Here is a 16,385-nt window from a genome sequence, read left to right on the forward strand (position 1 = left end):
CGTCACATGTGACGGAAGGTTGAAAGGGGTGAAGGATAGGGATTACCCCTCTAAACCTTACTTATTAGGTTATCAAACATCTGGGAAGCAATCTGATTGAACTCAGATCCACCTGAACTTGAATTGGTTATCTCTTAATCTGTATATGTGTCTGGTCTACCAATAAGTTTCCTAAGGCAGTGGTTCCCAAATGTCAAACATTTGCAAACCGACTTCATAATTCTGGGATGGCTGCATACCACCCAAATGATATCATTTACTTAATATTTTTATTTAATTCAACTAACCTTAAAAAATCTGAATACATAATTTAGTGTCATCCTAAGTGACTAGATCCCTGAAACCATGGATTTCATGTGTTGTTAGATATTTTTTCTAGCATACATGATAACTAGGGGAGAACCCACTTGCAAGCTCACTCACATGTTGGCAGGACTCAGTTCCTCACTGGCTATTGGTCAAAGCCTCCCTCTATTCTGTGCCGTGTGGGTCTGTGGGGTAGTTCAGAACATGGTAGTTGGCTTCCCTCACAGTAAAGCAACAGAGTGACAGAAAGCCCCCAAGATGGAAACCACAGTCTTTTATAATTAAATCCCAGAAGTGATATCCCATCCTCTCTGCTGCATCCTGTTCAATATACATGAATCACTAAATCTAGCCCACGTGAAGGGGAGGGATTTAAATAACGGTGTGAATTCCAGGAGGTGGGGATCCTTGGGGGCTATCTTAGAAGCTGCCTACCAGGTAATGATGTAAAATATCAATGACCTCTATTGGTGATGATGTCACAAGTGCTGCTAAAACTACTGCAGTTTGTTGGCTACATTCATACTTGTAGGACATGCAAATTTTCAGTTAGAGGTTCGTGAAAATAAAGGCGTATTATGTTCACAGACTTCAGCTTAAACCCCCTTGTGTTAAAGAACTCAGCATACCTCGCACCACCTGAAAATCAGTCTGCTGCTTTGTGGATGGGCACAACAACTCCTCACATACCCCTGGAACCACCCTGTGTGGGCATTTACCATGTTTGTGAAAGAATCCTTTTTTTTTTTTTTTCTTAACCTTGTGGTACTGCTAGTCCAACTCAGAAATAAATCGACTTTGAAAACTTTGAAAACTGTTCCCACAGCTGCAAAAAGCAAGTGTTTGGCACTAATAAATCAGGATTAGTGGAGCTCGGCTTATAGTGAAACTTTCACCTCCTCTGGGCAGGAGGAGAAACTGATCTACTGGGACAAACAAGTCATGTTTCAAAGGGCTAACCATTTTTCTAATGACAGGTAGGATCGGAGTAGAAAGCAAATAGAGGAGACATGTTGTATTCCTAAAAAAATCCGATCTTCTTAAACGTGGGGCCCTCTGAAAACATGCATCAAAATTATATTTCTAAGGGCCCTGCCTGACCTCTGCTTATGACCTTTCCAGGCACAGCCACTGCAGGTATTTTCCTTCTAGATGGTGAAGAATAGCCTGGGATGCTAACGACAGGCCCAGAGCAGAGAACCAGTGACCTTTGTACACAATTATAGTTTCAATTTTGCCCTCCTGGACCCCAATCAAAACTCGTCATCGCCTGCTCACAGAAATGCCTAGGTGTTCCATTGTATTGGGGGTGAGACAGGAGTTATATTCAAAATATTTAACAACCAATAAGGCACAGGCAATAACCAATCCAAACAATGTCTGATGCTGGAGCAGGGTCCTGGGGCACCCCTTGCTGTGCCAGGCATTAATCCTTAGTTGCTGAAATATGAGAGAGGTCTTGGGGGTGCTGGGGGTGTACTCGGGTGACTGAGGTTGGTGAGGAGTCACCAACGGGTTTTGAAGCATCTCGGTATTTTAGTAACCAGCGCGGCTGCACCGGTGCTAGCAGTCTGAATAGCATCTGCTGCAGAGGGGGGCTGCTCCTCCCAAGGGTCCCCATGGAGGGTTCCAGTGTGGGAGCTGACCCTATTGCCCTTCGGCACTCTGTTTGGCTGGTACTGTGGGGACAGAGCCCAGCCCTTCTCTCTGCGCCTGGAGCTGAGGTCAGTGCCTCTAGGTCCTGGACCACTTCCAAGGCTCTCAGAACCCCCTGCTCATGTCTTCTCAGGGCTGGCTGGCTGCAGTCTCCCAGCTCCCAGGCACCTTCTAGGAGCAGCCTGGACAGCTGTTGCCAGCTGGCACCAAAGAACTTCTACGCAAGAGAGGGCTGGGTGTTTCCTGTAAGTCTGATGGAGGGGCATGTTCGCAGTCCACAGGCATCACACCACCCAAGCAGCCCCACCACCGTAGGGGGCAGCGATGAAAAAAGAGACTTTTTTCGTGTACCCTCTCATTTCAAGGACTGGTTTAGCAACTACCTGAAATTCCTGAATGGAGCTCACGTTTCGCTTTTTCATAAAAGAGGTCATTCTGCAGTGCCTCTTGGTCTATATTATTTTGCTAAAATGCTCTGGTTGGTCTACTTTGCTCTTGCTTCTGGTAAACAGAGGAGGGGAGGCTTTGGCTACAGGTAGCCCTGGGTCTGAATTCTGGCTCAGGGGACTGCAGTCCAGTCACTTCCCCTCTGAGGCAATGTAAAAACTTCTGTAAATGGGGCTCACACAGAGCCTGTCTTGTAGGCTGGTCGAGGGTCCAACGAGACAAAGATGAAACTGATAGATACTCTTATAAACTGAGCACAAGATTGAGAATAAAAACTAGTCTCTGTTTGGGGTAGGAAATTCCAGTGTTACTCCAGTGTACTAATTTAAGTATTTCTTAAATAGGTCTTTTTTGTTCACTCAAGCTGACTAAAAAGCAGACAAAGGGCGAATTTAGAGGTCAAATGTATTCAATAGGTTTGGCACAGACTTAGATCCAACCTATAAGAACTCAGCGTTCTCCCTACTGAATGAAGTTAACATACCTCCTTTTAAAACCAGGAAGATAGCTACCATACATTAATTCATTAATATTCGTATAACTAGCTAACATTTGTTTCAATCACAATAAATGCAATTTCAAATCAAGATAATATAAACATAAACACTAAAAGATGAAAAGAGAGAGGGTGTGGAGAAAAGGGAACACTCTTGCACTGCTGGTGGGAATGTGAATTGGTACAGCCACTATGGAGAACAGTATGGAGGTTCCTTAAAAAACTACAAATAGAACTACCATATGACCCAGCAATCCCACTACTGGGCATATACCCTGAGAAAACCATAATTCAAAAAGAGACATGCACCAAAATGTTCATTGCACCTCTATTTACAATAGCCCGGAGATGGAAACAACCTAGTGTCCATCATCAGATGAATGGATAAAGAAGATGTGGCACATACATACAATGGAATATACTCAGCCATAAAAAGAAACAAAATTGAGCTATTTGTAATGAGGTGGATGGACCTAGAGTCTGTCATACAGAGTGAAGTAAGTCAGAAAGAGAAAGACAAATACCGTATGCTAACACATATATATGGAATTTAAGGGAAAAAAAAATGTCATGAAGAACCTAGGGGTAAGACAGGAATAAAGACACAGACCTACTAGAGAATGGACTTGAGGATATGGGGAGGGGGAAGGGTAAGCTGTGACAAAGTGAGAGAGAGGCATGGACGTATATACACTACCAAACGTAAAATGGATAGCTAGTGGGAGGCAGCCGCATAGCACAGGGAGATCAGCTCGGTGCTTTGTGACCACCTAGAGGGGTGGGATAAGGAGGGTGGGAGGGAGGGAGACGCAAGAGGGAAGAGATATGGGAACATATATATATGTATAACTGATTCACTTTGTTATAAAGCAGAAACTAACACACCATTGTAAAGCAATTATACTCCAATAAAGATGTAAAAAAAAAAAAAAGAAAAAATGCCATTTGCAGCAACATGGATGGACCTAGAGATTATCATACTAAGTGAAGTAAGTCAGAGAGAGAAGGACAAATACCACATGCTATCACTTATATGTGGAATCTAAAATACAACACAAATGAACATATCTACAAAACAGACTCACAGACATAGAGAACAGACTTGTGGTTGCCAAGGGGGGAGGGGCAGGGGAGAGTTGGATGGGGAGTTTGGTACTAGCAGGTGCAAACTATTATATATAGAATGGATAAACAACAAGGTCCTATCTTATAGCACAGGTAACTATATTCAATATCCTGTAATAAACCATAATGGAAAAGAACATGAACTTTGCTGTACACCCGAAACTAACACAACATTGTAGATCAATGAAACTTCAATTAAAAACAAAAAAAAGCAGGCTCTGATTACTCCTCACCGTCACCTCTAGTGCTGCCACCCTGGTCCAAGGCACCCTCATCTCTCACCAGAGTACTGGAATAGTCTCTCTCTTCAACTCTTACTCTCCTGTACGGTACTCTCAATACAGTAGCCAGAGGCATCCTTTAAAGAACAAAGCCAGACCACCCGTCTCTCCAGGGCTCAAAGTGATCCCAAAGCTCCCTCTCACTCTTTCCTTTTTTATCTTTTCAAATTCAGAGCCATAAAATCTCAAAATAATTGTGGCAATACGTTCTAACGTAAACCTCACTCAGCAGGATGTTCTTTTTTTTTTTTTTTTTACATCTTTATTGGAGTATAATTGCTTTACAATGGTGCGTTAGTTTCTGCTGTATAACAAAGTGAATCAGTTATACATATACATATGTTCCCATATCTCTTCCCTCTTGCATCTCCCTCCCTCCCACCCTCCCTATCCCACCCCTCTAGGTGGTCACAAAGCACCGAGCTGATCTCCCAAGCCAGAGTCCTACAAGGGCCTACAAGGCCCTCCAGGACTTCCCCCTACTTCCCTCCTCCTCACTTACTCTGCCTGGTCACGCCAGCTCCTCCTTATTCCTTCAATATGCCAGGCTTGCTCCTGCCTCAAGGCCCCTGTGCCTTTTCCCCAGTAACTGCAAGGCGAATTCTCTCACCTCTTCCAAGTCTTCACTCAAATGCCACCTTCTCCGTGACAATCACCCTACCTGCCCCACTTAAATCCATACACCCACCCCTGCCTTGCCACTCTTCCTACCCTGCTGCACTCCTTCCACAGTCCTCGCTACTTTTAACCTTGTCCTATACCACGTGACGTACTATTTTATTAGGGTTATTGTTATTGTCCACATCCCCCACCTAGAATTTAAGATCTACATGGAAGGTGCTCGGTAAATATTTCTGAATTAAGGGAAAATGCCCCCCAAAGGGCAGAAAAAAGACCCCATAAGATATCAAGAGTCCAAAAAAGGGCTTGTGATGTCCAACTGCAGGACCCACATATTATATTTCATTTTCTTCTTTTTTTCCTTTTTTGCGGTACGCGGGCCTCTCACTGTTGTGGCTTCTCCTGCTGCGGAGCACAGGCTCCAGATGCTCAGGCTCAGCGGCCATGGCTCACGGGCCCAGCCGCTCCGTGGCATGTGGGATCCTCCCGGACCGGGGCACAAACCCGCGTCCCCCGCATCGGCAGGCGGACTCTCAACCACTGCACCACCAGGGAAGCCCCATTTTCTTCTTTTCATAATGCTGTGGCATTTTAAAGAGGAGTGACAAAGAAGTAGGACTGACACTGAGGAAAGGATGCTGCTTGCCCAGGAAAGACCCTGTGGCGTGGCATTCCCGGGGAGGGGTAGATCACCACACTTCCAGCATAGGGACTTCGCCATAGAGTTCCCCAAATCTCCTTTTTATCTGGGAGTCAGAGGGATCAGACTCAGAATGACCGACCCATCTTACAAATTCACGAGAGCCTCCCTGGCACACCAGAATTCACAAATGATGGCATTTCTTTCCAGTGACCATGGCCATTGTCCAGAATATACTCTTCTGAGACAGTGGTAGCAAGGAAACTGATTTAATGTTCAGAAGGTGGTTCAGGGATCTTGGAATCAGGGCTAAGGATGGGTAAGCCTCTTGAAGGCTGTTTAATCTGGGCCATGGTCACTGGAAAGGCTACTTAATCTGGGCCTGATCTTCAGCCACACTGCTCAACGGACAGCCCTCTCAATCCACAGTCATGTCCGCCAGATTGAGGGTCTCTTTTACTGGTCAATCCCGGGCAACTGCTGGGAATTTTTCCTTTCTGGGCTGTCGTCTTCTTTGCTCCAAGGGGACCATCACCGTTCACTGCACACAAACTTTCTCCAGGTAGGACGGATTAGGTGTCTCCTGGTCAGGTTACACCCATATTGCTGTGCCACCTTCCAGAAACAGAGGTCACTTGGCTGGAGTTTTGTGAGCTCATAAGCTCCTCAGTCACTTGGCCTGCCCCTCTTAGGCATGGGTCTGGCCTCTGTAGGTCCCAGAGGGGTAGAACATCCAGAGTCCAAGTCCTTGGGAGCTCTCAACATTGCAGCCCGTGCTGGAGCCAGGAGCCAGGAGCCGTGAGTGATGTTCACCACTCTCACTAATTAGCTCTTTTGGCCAAGACGAATCACCTAAACTTTCGGGGCCTCCGTTTCCAAATCTAAAAATGAGGGGAGGGTTTCCCTGGTGGCGCAGTGGTTAAGAATCCACCTGCCAATGCAGGGGACATGGGTTCAAGTCCCGGTCCGGGAAGATCCCACATGCCACGGAACAACTAAGCCCATGAGCCACAACTACTGAGCCTGAGTGCCACAACTACTGAGCCCGCATGCCTAGAGCTGGTGCTCCACAACAAGAGAAGCCACTGCAATGAGAAGCCTGCACAACTCAAGGAAGAGTAGCCTCCACTCACCACAACTACAGAAAGCCCATGTGCAGCAACGAAGACCCAATGCAGCCAAAAAAAAATTAATTCAAAAAGTAAAAATGAGGGGATTGAACCCTTGAAGATCCCTTCTATTTCTAAAAACCCAGAGTTCTATTTTTTACCTACCTCTTTAAGTTTTAAATAATGACAACAGCATCTGAAACCCGGTTTCCGAAACTTTTCCCAAGGCCAGATGTTCCTGGCACCGAAGTAGGAGAAAAAAATAGTTTTTGAATAACCTAACTATTTTGTCTTTTAGAGCAAATTATCCTCTGGCCTTTTCAATTCCCTTTCCCCTACTGCTACCTCCTTATGAATCCTTAAAAAAAGCTTTAAAAAAGGAAACTATTCACCCTTCCATATTCATCAGGATCTATCTCATAATAACATTATTCCCCCCGCCCTCCCCCCCCCAATTATTCTTCCTATGAAAAACCACACAAACACTTTCATTGTGGCAACTATGCTCATCAGCCTTGATTTGTCCCTGTTTTGCAGAGAAGGGTATTAAATGCTCTGAGGAAATGGAACACAAAGGTTAGAGGCGGGGCTGTGGGAGGAAGCAAGCTGTCCGCGCAGGTGAGTTCTGGTCTCAGTTTTCAGGAGATGATGGGCAGGAAGGGGGAACGCAAAGGGAAGGAGAGAAAGAGTGAAGGCACATGTTGTTTGCTTTGAAAGAGCTTTTAGGCGAAGCCCTGGTGGCAGCCCATCAAGAATGTTCAGTTGGTTAAATGGCTTCTGGAACTGGGACTTTCCTACGAAGTCACACCACAGTGAGAGGGCGGAGCTGGAACGCCAACTCCTGTCCTTTAGCAGCTCTCTCTGCGCATCTGTCTGCGTAGCAAGCTGGTGAGGTATTGGACAGCCCCGCTACTGGTCCCACACCCAGTTTCCAGGAGCCAGGATCATTCTACAGGTTTCTAAAGCCTTTAAGGAAGACCAAATCTTTCCGTAGCCATCCTGGAAATCAAAGATGCTCCAAACCACCACTTAATAAGTCAGTGATTTATTGAAAGAAGAGCAATTCACTAGCAGACCCTCCAAACGCATCTATAGGTATAATACATGAATAACTGCCTAGCCTGAAGCTAGCAGCATATTCTAAATAATTGTAGGTGCCAAGATATCATCTAATGACTTTTAACTGAGGAAGCATATGCCCTAAAGAATTTTTAGGAGGGGTGGGTACATGCATGTGTGCAAACATGTATCCTACTATAAAAAAAAAAAAGTCTCTGTTTTTAAGTCACACTAGGATTACAAACCAATACAATGAGTGAACCTAAAATATGACATATTATTTAAACACAGGCACAAACAAAAGCAGAAAGCTAGCCTAATTCATACCAGAAAGTATCAAAAACAGACATTCTGGTAAGTATCTAGCTAGTCTGACAGTCTCAAAGCAGTAACTTCGAATTAGTATGGAGAAATTACAACGTTGGTGTTGTATGAATACCTCCGGGTGGCACTGGCGTAGGATGTCATGTACACTAGGAAGAGGTGCCTCTGAAGTTTGTCGGTTTGTTGCATCATAACAGGGTTCCGCCTCCAGGACTCATATTTTCCCAGTTTATTCTGTTATTCTTTTCAAGACAAAGCTTTCTCTGTCCTTTCATCAACAAACAAATACATGTTACTGTTCTTGTCATTTCCTGATAGCTTGCTTTTTGGGGGGGGTGGGTGTGGGAGAGGAGAGGAGGGACACTAAGGCTTTTTGGGGGGGGGGTTGAAACAGCACCAACTTTGTAACTGATGAGGAAGTGGAGGGAAATTGAAACGGTAGAGTGAAGAATCAGTCGGGCACACAGGCAATCCCTTCCCTAACCACAATGATACTCCATTTAGAAGTAGCACCTCCAGCAAAAGTAGCCCTACCACAGCACTGTGCCCGCCTGTCCATCACATCTTCCCTACCAGTTCCTTCCTGAAAATCTGAAATCTACACAAACCCCCTGGCCACAGCTCCAGAAGAGTCCCGCCTTTCTTGCTCCTTTTCCTGGGACAGCAGGCCAAGTCCTCTTTGGGTCCTTACTACTCAGAAGCTAAATGCATTTTGCTTGAGGCATTCATGAAGGAAAATGATAATGGTTTCATAATCTGAGGTGAATTCAAGTCTGTGGGTTTGGAGGGAGGGTGGTATAAGAAGACATAATTACTGGATGATTCTCAGAAAGTATGTTTCTTCTTGCACAGAGTCTAGTTTTAGTCAACAGAATTGAGGATAAGGCTTTCTCCTGACGTTTACATAGCTGAAAAAGTATAAATTATGGAAGGAATAAAAAGCATTACCCCAAGCTCTTCCCTTTCTTTTCCTTCTCTTCACCTTTGTCAGTTCTCAAAAACCAAACTGCTTATAAGCTGAAAATGACTGAGATTTTGTATAGCACTCCAGAGTTAGGATAAAAATCATACTGTTGGGAAAAAAAAAACATATTATTGAAACTCATGCTCTTTCCCAAGGGTGTAGACCACAGGAGGCAGCTGGTTCCTAGCAGATAATGTGAACATTAGAACCTGCACATACAATACTTTAAAAATCTACAGTTCCCTAAATATTTAGAATACATAAAGAGCCCTTAAAACTCAACAACAAAAAACCAAATAACCTCATTTAAAAATGGGCAAGGGACTTGAACTGACATTTCTCTAAAGAAGATATACAAACAACAACAAGCACATAAAAAGATGCTCAATATCACTAATTGTTAGAAAAATGCAAATCAAAACTATATCATCTTACATCCATCAGGATGGCTGCTATAAAAAAACCAAACAAACAGAAAACAACACGTTATTAGCTAGGTTGTGGAGCAAATGAAACCCTTGGGCAGTGTTGGTGGGAATGTAAAAGGGTGTAACTGCTATGGAAAACAGTATGGCAATTCCTCAAAAAATTAAAAATAGAACTACCATATGATCTACCAATACCGCTTTTGGATATATATACAGAAGAATTGAAAGCAGGGTCTCACAGAGGTATTTGGACACCCATGTTCACAGCAGCATTAGTGACAAAAGCCAAAGGTGGAAGCAATGCAAATGTCATCCACAGATGAATGGATGAAGAAAATGTGGTCTATACGTATAATGGACTATTATTCAGCCTCAAAAAGGAAGGAGATTCTGACACACGCTATACCATGGATGAACCCTGAGGACATCACGCCAAGTGAAATAAAGTAGTCACAAGAAGACAAATACTGTATGCTTCCACTTATATGAAGTACCTAGCGTAGTCAATCTCATAGAAACAGAAAGTAGAATGTGGTTGCCAGGGGCTGGGGGAGGGCAAGTGGAGAGTTGTTGTTTCATGGCTATAGAGTTTCCATTTCACAAAATGAAAACGTTCTGGAGTTTTACAACAACGTGAATATATTTAACGCTACTGAACCACACATTTAATAGTTAAGGTGGTAAATTTTATGTGTATTTTACCACAGTTGGAAAAACCAAATCTCTGGCTCCCAGTATGCTAGTGACGTTAACAATAACACCTCAGACACACCCAGGAACTTCTCTCTGAGAGGCCCAGAGGGCGGCCTACAGACTCGCTGATGCCAACTCAAAAGGACGGCCGAGGATAAATTCAACTACATGGTTGCACTCATCGGAGTTTTATTTTCTTCTTCTCCACTAACATGAATACTTTGAATATCTCACCATTACACTCCTCTGAAACTCAGGCCACCCAAACGTCTGTGGATGCTGATTCTGAAGTGCTACTCTGCATTATCTGGGATTCTGGGGACAAGAGGCCTGCCTAAATGTCAGGGTCCAGGAGAGGAGGGATATGTGAAGTCAACCCCCTTCCTCTTCTTTTTTTATTTTTTTTTTAAATTAATATTGTAAATTGGCATTCTGGTGTATAAATCAGGTTCCTCTGTGTTTGCTTAATATGAATTAGTTCCTCAAAGTTGTTTATTAATTAATTTATTTATTTTTGCTGTGTTGGGTCTTCGTTTCTGTGCGAGGGCTTTCTCTAGTTGCGGCAAGCGGGGGCCACTCTTCATCGCGGTGTGTGGGCCTCTCACTATCGCGGCCTCTCTTGTTGCGGAGCACAGGCTCCGGACGCGCAGGCTCAGCGGCCATGGTTCACGGGCCTAGTTGCTCCGCGGCATGTGGGATCTTCCCAGACCAGGGCTCGAACCCGTGTCCCCTGCCTTAGCAGGCAGATTCTCAACCACTGCGCCACCAGGGAAGCCCCCTTCCTCTTCTTATTTAGAGAATTCAGTAACATGCCCATGCAGTCCCTCCCCATAAAGTTCATCATCTTTTCTCCAGATAAAAGATGACCACTTCTCTCTTTCTACTTTTGACCTTCACACTGAACTGGCAGTACTTCCTGTCTAAGAATTACACGTGAGATTAATATTCCAGGTGTTCTCCACCATCCAACACGATCTACCACCTTCTGCCATTCTGAGACCTCTTCTTTTTGCCTTTTTTCTTTTCCGGAACCACTTCCAGATTGGGGGATCAAAGGCGCTGCATAATAATGACACTTTATAAACCTTCTCTTGCATCTCAAACACAAAGGAGCACAGTGACGGTAGGAAGCTGGAGAAATGGCTGGGGAGAGAACAGATTCCCCCAGGAGAAAGGGAAACAGCTTTTGGAAGGATGCACTCCAAGAAAAAAGATGTCAGGTCCATCTGGAAAGTATTTAACAAAATAAAAAGCCCTTTTCTGCTATGAGCAGCAGATTAGCAGAGTACAAAACTCCCTGATCAACAAACCTCTAGGACCAATTAAAAATCAAAACAAAACCGAAAGAAGAGCTCCTTCTAGGGATGTCCAGCCATGGCTAAGTTGTAAGCCTCTTTCTGGTGCTCAGGAGAGCTCCTGGTACCATGTGCAAGAGACCTTTCCACTGCAGTCCTCCTCCATGTGTCTCCTCCAGGCATTTATTTGTGCAAAGGGCTCCAAACATCAAATAAAGTCCAATCTCCCCTCCAGCTCCGACCCCCAGTGGAAACGTGGGCTGCCTCAGTCAGAGCTAGTGCAGGGTTTCTGAAACCACTTGGGCTGAGAACTCCAACTTAGAATCCTCCCATAGTCTGTCAGCTTCCTCTCCATCTTCTTGCATAACGTGGTAGCAAAACATGAAATAAATGTGGCAATCTCAGGACATCATCAACAATGATGTTTTTCCTCTTGCCTCACAGTTTTGGTTATTTTGCAGTACTGGGACATAAACAACACACGGGTCCACTAACCCCTCACCCCACTGTCGTTCTGTTTTCCAGCACAGACACTTTGTAGTACACTTTGGAATGAAGAGAAGGAAACAAGAAGCTCCCAAACCTGGGCTCTTCTCTGCCTTTCTCTCCCTGCCTCTGTTAACACGTGAACAGCCACAGAAGAAGGCTAGTTCGTTTGCAAATGGCCCAGAAAAAAAGCTCGGCAACCTCTCTGGCTAACCTGTTTTAGTGCTTAACGAGAGCCCAAGAAGGTGGTGACTTCCTTCCTCTCACTCAGATTTGAGACGCTTTCCTTTGTCATACAGGTCTGAAAGCGGCAGGCCGTTGTGTAAGAGCCTTTTACTGAACTTCTTTATTAAACTGTCCCTCGAGGACCACAGGATGAATAATCTTGGGCCCTTTAGCTGTTTCTGGGCTCTAATTTCCAATGCTTTGACCATCTCTTGGGCTCTTCTCTAGACTCCTCAAATCTTCCCTTCTAGAGGAAGAACAAGCTGAAGACACAAAGCTCTAGTGACAGACCTCATGGCTTCTATACACCCTGCACATGACAGCCCCAGGCTGTGCTCTGAAACCCTGGGGCAGGGGGAGGCAGGGGACTTCCTCATCCCACGTTCAAACTGCCCACACCCCTCTACTCCCATTTTCTGCTAATAAAAGAAGGAAAATTGCAATAAAAAAAGAACACAGAAAGGAAGAGGGCAGAAAAAAATATATAAAAGAAAAGGGAACTTAAGAATTTATAAAGATACAAGAAATTATTTTAACAGGAAATACAAGCCAAAAGATTCGTTCTGCCAGGCAAAAAGTGCATAAAAACAGCAAACTTTTGCATGCAGCCTTGCAGCGAGTTTGTCCACACACTATTGCTGCATTTTCTACCGCCCTTTGAGCACCCAGCGTCTGCCTCCAAACACAAAATGATGTGTCCCAATGTACGCTAATAGGTAAACTCGAGGAGAGGCTTAGCTGGATTCCATGAAATAAGTAATTTAATGACCATCTGAAGGTTTGTTTTTTAGGGTACAGAAGTTCTGAATAGGGAAGCGGGAGGTTCTGAGAATTTCATTTTCATAATAATGGCTTGCTGCTGGTTCCTCTAATAACATGTGGCTACCAGCTACGCCCTGGCTCTTACATCCAAAGCCGGAGCAATTTCTCCACATTGCAAAGAGTTAAAGACGGTTTAAGGAAAGAGAACCAGTTAGGTATTTTAGAATGGCTATGAAAGATTTTTCAGGGGGAGAAAAAAAAGGCACTAACCTGTGTTGTTTTAATCGGCTGAAATGACCCAGGTTCTCAAGTTCCCCCTCTGTCTTCTGGCCAGCTTCCTGTAAGTGTGGCATGTGACATTATACTTCCTTACTGCACCTTCTCTGACTCGTTCAAGGAGCCGTCAGAGGCATGTGATAAGACCATCTCCCTGCCTGCTTCACGCTGGGGTAATCCTGTGTCTGAAGAAATGCTGTGTCCTCGCAGGGGTCCCCAGCTGGCTTCAGGCATCCCTAGGGCTCAGGTAAAGAGGAGAGAAGCTAAGGGGGTGGGGGGCCGGGGACAGTAGTATACGGGCTCCTGGCTCTTCTGACTCCACAAGGAGGGAGCGGGAGAAAGGGAGAGACAGAGACTCTTGGGCCCGAGGCTGCCCATCTTGGGGTAGGGGCGTCTGAGCTCACTGGGGCTTAGGCGCTGTCCTATCACCAGGACAGGCAGGCCTTGGTGCTACTGCCCTGGGAACTGCTGAGGAAGGGCGGCCGTGGTGCTGCACCCAGGGTGTCCCCAGGGCGCTCTCTGGAGGGCACCAGCCCGGAGGAGCACACCCAGGGCCTGGCTCGTGGTTCTGCACCCTGCAGCGACAGGGGCCACTCACTCTGAGTTTCCGGGGACAGTCTCAAGTTCACATCCCGTCTAGCTAGTCCTGCTGACGGACTGTGTGCCCTAATTCTGGGCTCAGCAAACAAAGCCCCAGTACTCCCTGCCTCCCAGGACTAAATAACTGGCACACACTTCCCCCCTGCTGGTCTCCAAAATATGCCAGCCTTTTGGTTTCCCCTGAAAGGGCTGACTTTGTCTTCCTGTGGGATGGTGGGGGGGTCCTGGCGGCACGTGAGCCCTGGCCACGGGGGACCCTGATGCTGGCCTGGCAAGAGCACCTGGGAGAGGCCTGGAGCGGGGAGGCCTGGAGAAGAGCTGAGGCAGGACCAAGCAAGAAGTCCAGGGCTGCCATTCTAGCTTACTTGTTCCTGTGGTCAGTACCCGCCTCTTTCCTTTTATAATTCCTCTAGCTCTCTGGAGGTCCAACACACTGGAATTTGTGGATGTAGGAAGTGGTATGTGGGAGTAAAACGATGTCCTGGACAGAGGGGAATATTCTGCAGTTTGTGCAACTTGACTCAGTGCAGAAACCCCAAAGTTGCCTCTATTTGGCTACGCTGGCACAATTCTTTTTTTAAAAAATGCTTTTAAAGGCATTTTTTAGTTGTTTTTTAGGAAGGTAACCGTAGACAAGCTCACTGTTCCAAGTCTTGAAAATATTACCCTATAATTCCCTCAAAGAATTTTTCCATGTGAGTTTCTACCGAGTAAGGGAACGAACCCCGGGAGTCAGAACCCTGGAGAACACTAAAACCCTGAAGTCTCACCACATAATTACATTTCTGGCTTTGAAAACATGCATAACTGTTTTTTACCATTTTGACAGTTGATGGCTGGTTTTCTGATTGAACTGTACAGTTAGATTAGCCAGTTGAGTGAGTCAAGATGGCTGAAAGCACGGCATTCGCTTTAAAATAGGAATAATGGTAAAACTTTGCCATCTTGGAAAAACAAAATACTCCATCGATGATAAATAATAATGAGTCCATTTAAATTTATTCAGAAGTGTCACATTCTGGGCTAAGCTGCCAGTTCCATTTTTTTCAGCTAAGCAGTTACATATGTTCTGCTTCAGCCATGCTCTGTGTGGAATTTTTAAAGGTCTCAACAAAATGCCTTATAACTTCCTTTTAAACTCTAGAATCTAGCCTCCTGTCCATGAATTTTTTTTTTCTTTCTGTTTAGGCATTAAAAGAATTTTAATAGACTTTATCTTTTAGAACAGTTGTAATTATAGAAAAATCAAGACGAGAGTAAGGTTCCCACACATTCTGTATCCAATCTCCCCGCTATTAAAATCTTACATTTAATATGATAGATAAATAATTAAGAAACCCAATATGGACACATTATCATCAACTAAAGGCCATAGGTTATTTAGATTTCCTTAATTTTTTTCCCCAATGTCCTTCATCTGTTCCAGGATCCCATCCAGGACACCATATTACGTTTAGTCATCAAGTCTCCTTAGACTCCTCTTGGCTGTGACAGTTTCTTAGACTTTCCCTGGTTTTGATGACCTTGACAGTTCTGAGTACTGGTTAGGTATTTTGTAGAATGTCCCACAATGGGGATCTTTCTCATGATACTGGGGTGATGGGCTGTTTGGAGGAAGACCACAGAGGTAAACTGCCATTTTAATCACATCAGATCAAGCACATATACTATCAACATAATTTAATACTATTGACGTTGGCCTTGATCACCCGAGGTAGTGTTTGTCAGGTTTCTCCACTGGAAGGTTGCTCCTTACCCGCTTCCATACCATACACTTTGGAAGGAAAAGCTTGAGGGTGGAGTATCTGTATAAATTATTTTGAATTCTTCTTCACGGAAGATTTATCTCTTCTCCCCATTCAACAATGTTTTCAACCGTTTATTTACATCAGTATGGCCTCATAGGTATTCATTTTATACTTTGGGTTCTAATTCAACACTATTTTACTAATTGTGTTGCTCAAATTGTTCTACCTTTGACTGGTGAGACCTCTTTCAGTTGGCTCTTGTGCTCCTTTGACATTCTCCCACCAATATTTTGTGTCTTGGTTTTTGTTTTTGAGCATTTCATTATTTTCTGGCACTAAAATATGTTCCACGCTTATCACGTATAGTACCGCCCGAACGGTCCATGGTTTATTTTGTCTTGACAAGAGAATAAAAGAAAATAAATCTATGGGCCTGAGAAAACTTAAATTTGCCTTCAGTTGTCATTAGTTCTGCCCCATGTATTAGTGAACATTTTAAAAGTTGTTTTTATAAAATTAGTCCTATCCTCTACCAGCAAGAAAACACCAAAACATCAACTGTGTGAAATTCTGCATTTCCTTAATTCCAAGATGCATGTTTGTGTTGATAGTGCTTTTTGCCTTCATATTCTAACATTTCTGGAACCAAAGTATACGTTTAATACCATGTCCTTGCCCCCGCCTCCTCACCTGTCATAAAGTTGATGGTGCACCTTACAGCTGATGGTGTCTTGGGAATGGAGGAAGCAGAGCAGACGATTAATTCTTGTTTGGACCGTAGACGTCATTTAACTACTTTCACTGACATTTTTCCCCCACTGAACAAATATTTTGACTAAAGTGG

At 44.4% G+C, this 16,385-nt stretch overlaps 1 protein-coding gene across 3 annotated transcripts in view; it reads right to left on the reverse strand.

Annotated features, from left to right (window-relative positions):
- The window catches only part of WIPF1 (WAS/WASL interacting protein family member 1), a 114,570-nt gene that overhangs the window by 57,639 nt on the left and 40,546 nt on the right, over window positions 1-16,385 (reverse strand). The window contains exon 1 of one of the 3 annotated variants that reach the window (XM_082841282.1): window positions 13,188-13,247. The exons of the other annotated variants lie outside the window; for them this stretch is intronic. The gene's annotated coding sequence lies outside the window, so the exon portion shown is untranslated. Of the gene's footprint in view, window positions 1-13,187; window positions 13,248-16,385 lie in introns of those variants that run through there. 3 annotated transcript variants of the gene reach the window in all.

Source organism: Leucopleurus acutus (assembly GCF_964270905.1).
Source record: "Leucopleurus acutus genome assembly, chromosome: 6".
Taxonomy (NCBI): Eukaryota; Metazoa; Chordata; class Mammalia; order Artiodactyla; family Delphinidae; genus Leucopleurus; species Leucopleurus acutus.